This window comes from Lissotriton vulgaris, chromosome 3_1, assembly GCF_964263255.1.
Source record: "Lissotriton vulgaris chromosome 3_1, aLisVul1.2, whole genome shotgun sequence".
Taxonomy (NCBI): domain Eukaryota; kingdom Metazoa; phylum Chordata; class Amphibia; order Caudata; family Salamandridae; genus Lissotriton; species Lissotriton vulgaris.
The window spans coordinates 1243727512-1243731074 of NC_141689.1; the positions used below are offsets into that span (position 1 = coordinate 1243727512).

At 43.9% G+C, this 3563-nt stretch overlaps 1 pseudogene across 1 annotated transcript; it reads right to left on the reverse strand.

Moving 5' to 3' along the window:
• Window positions 1-764: 764 nt before the first annotated feature.
• LOC147727730 (dicarboxylate carrier UCP2 pseudogene) lies at window positions 765-2613 on the reverse strand (annotated as a pseudogene). Its single transcript, XR_015309340.1, has one exon. The product of XR_015309340.1 is annotated as a dicarboxylate carrier UCP2 pseudogene (transcript).
• Between the last annotated feature and the right edge of the window lie 950 nt (window positions 2614-3563).

The following is a 3563-nucleotide window of genomic DNA, read 5'->3' on the forward strand; positions in this document are numbered from 1 at the left end:
TGTTTTTTTGTATGTGTAGTGTGTTGTGTGTTAAAGGGGGAGTAGTGTGCCGCTGGTTGGGAGATTTTTAAATGTATTATTTATGAATACTTACTTTAGCACATATTCTTGGTGCTCTGTTATATTTCATATTTTCTTGCCGTTTATCGGTTTGGAAGTTGGTTTTCTCTTCTTTTAGGTTATCTATGTAGAAAGATAAAAGTTACAGAGTGTATTTTTTGGTGTTAAATTATATTTTTTATTTTAATAACAGTTCATTTTTAGTTTAAATATAAGTATTACTTACTTGAATATGTAGTTGTTGAGATTAATTATTTCTTTGTTAATTGTTTGTTGCGAGAATCTGGCAGAGTTTCCTTCTCTTGCAGCGTTTGTCGTTTTTCATAAATTTAGTTGTTTTAATTAGTATGCATTTTATATTGTTGGTTTAATTGTTTGCTTGATTATAATGGTTAAAGTTGTTTATAGTGTTATTTTATTGATTGGTATAGTATAGTTGACATTTTTTTCATCAGGTGAATCCTGTTATGGTAAACTCTGTTTATGTTTTATTTTTGTAGTATAACATATAGTTTGTTTTATTTTGAAAAATGAACATGTCATGTGACAATATGTTTGTTTTATTGCCATTGATAAAGGCAGTGTTTGCTGAAACGCATATGGCTAATAGAAAAAAAAATCGAGAACCTGTGAGTGCTCCAATCCTTATGGATTTTGTTTGCAAATACATATGTGGCGTGTCCACTGCCACAATGGAAGCACTCTTTTTTTTTTTTGTCATCTTTAAATTTTATTAACCATCTTTTATAAAAGTGACAAACATTGGGGTACCATTGCTGCAATTTTAAAAGTGAATTCACAGGCCCTTTTTTCAATAAAATTCAGCTCCCCTGTTCTGCTGGCACAGATGTTACTTATCACCTCCCACCCATCAAGACCCACTCACCAACACAGAGGACCATTCTTAAATTAGACAGTAAGCAGAAGGAAGTGCCAGCCATTTAAACATTACATACAGCAATGATGAAAGAACCAGACAAAATAAATAGAAGGGTGCAGCTCATTGTACATGTAGGGAATGTTTGTTTCACATGAATTTATTTTTTTGCGTACAGAAGAGCTAAACACCCAAGACTAGCAAAGCACAAGTTACTGTTAAAAAAATCCCCATTTTAGGAGACCCAGCTGTTCTCGTTAGTCTTAAAATGTGCAAGCACACGGCAGGACAGCAGACAATACCTAGAAACACAAGAGAAATCAAGGCTAGAGGTAGAGTTAGAACAATCCTGAGTGCAAGATCTGGAGCAGCCTAAACCATGCTCCCAGCGGGCTCAGAGGGGAGCCACCCACGAGACCTGGACCTGCATCATGGCCCTCTTCAGCTGCTCGTAGGTGACAAACATGACCACGTTCCAGGATCCGAGCCGAAGGAACGAGGGCATAAATCCCTTGTAGAAGGCCAAAGGCCCTTCCTTTCTGAACATGGTGAGCGCGCAGTTTAAGGCGCTGCCGTACTGGCCGGGGGCAGAGTTCATGTATCTAGTCTCCACTACATCCACTGGGGAGGCGATCACAGTTGTGCAGAATCCAGTACCGAAGGCAGAGGTGAAGTGACAGGGAAGAGTATCTGTCATAAGGTTGGACTTCAGCAGTAGGTCTTTTATCAGATCATAGGTGACCAATTCAGTGCAGTTCACGATGGCATTGCGAGTGATGTTGGGTGCAGTACCTTTCCAGAGGCCCTTCCTGCCTTCCTCCCTGGCGATGGTTTTATAGGCTTCCATGGTCCCCTTGTATCTCCGGCTGGCACTGGTGACGTTTGCCTGGGCCTGAAACCTCACCTTCACCACGTCTGTTGGTTGGGCGATGGCCACGGCCATGGCTCCGGTGGTGCATCCGGCAAGGAGCCTGCTGCCAATGCCAACATGTTCAGAGCCCTTGGTGTAGAACTGCTTGACTGAGTCGTACAGCCCAATCCGGACCGAGGCGAAGCTCATCTGGCGCTGCAGCCCGGCGACCAGGCCGTTGTAGAGACTCTTGGGGCCCTCTGTCTTCACCATGGTGCTGATGGTCCCAAACACGCCCCTGTACTGCGCCGCCCTGGGCTGGCCGGGCAGAGACTTGCTCTCACCTTGTATCTGGAGCCGGACTTTGGCAGTGTCCAGTGGGAAGGTGAACAGGTCCGCGATGCAGGCAGCGGTCCCAGCCCCTACGAACTTCACAGCCGCAGTGGCAGGCACATCTGTAGGCTTGAATCCAACCATGTTGACGGACGAGAGGTGATCAGGTTAAAACTCGGAAAAATAAATTTGATGGAAGGAACCTCTATGGATACGATGTAGTGATAAGACAAGGCAGACGAACTCTGGCCCCAAGTCTTACTCAAGTGTTTCAGAATGCGGTGGGGGCAGGATCAGGATTCCCTGAAGGTGTCCCGCACGTCGAACTTTCTTTCCCGGTAGCCCTGATCTTCCATAGGTGAAGGTTCAGAAAACAAAGTGCGAATGAGCATAATAATTATCCTGGTTACAATTAATTTAAAGAGGGGTTGAGAGAAGGTGGGACGGAGCCGGGGGAGAGTGGCGACTGGCGGCAGCAAGATTGTAAAGTGCCGGGTCTTTTTGCAGTGTTCTGCAGCAAGTGGCAGTTGTTGGAACTATATATATATATATATATATATATATATATATATATATATATATATATATATATATATATATATATATATATCTTTTTTTTTCGTTTTTTTTCAATAATGCCAATAATGCATCGCTCCATCCAACTTCCAACAGGATTCACACTAAAGACGGGGCAGACCCAACTTGGTGCTATTGGATTTATTATCTTATAACGTCACCAAAATCCTCATGACACGTTTCGGCAGATCCCTGCCTTGATCACACGGCAACCATATATTACCTACTGGCTATCGCCAGTAGGTATATATAGTTAGGATTTTTTCCCTATGGGATTTCTGAAAATTCTATGTCTAATAACTTTGGCGTTTGTGGACGGAATCGGCTGAAATTTTCAGGAAAATGGCACATTTTGTTTCTGAGCAGCTCCTGGAAATTTGGGGGGGGTTCGTCAAGGGGGGGCCGAGAAAAAAGGGGGGTCCCAAAACGCGTTTTTCCCATGTTAATTTCCATAGGGCGGTTGGACTCACTTTTAGCCCGAACGGCTGAATGGATTTCCACGAAACTTGGCAAAATTGTAGGGACTGTTAGCCCGATGTGCCTTTGCTAGGTCTCAATATATGTGCTTCAGTGGATTTTAAGAAATTAACGTTTAAATCAAGATATATATCTGTAACAGCGCTCCGGGCAGCGATCCGGTTAGCGAACTTTTCGCGTATCGGAACTTTGCGATGCGAAGCTGATTGGCCCTCCGGTGTCTGTCAACATTCTAAACAGTCCGGAGCGGCCGCCATCTTGTCTCTCGGTAGGATCGAGAGACAAGAGGAGGCCAAAACAAAGGGGGAAATGAAGGAAAGGGGGCAAGGTAGACCCCTTCTGACCCCCTAGGATTGATGAGGGGGATATTATAGAGCCACGCGGGGCCCC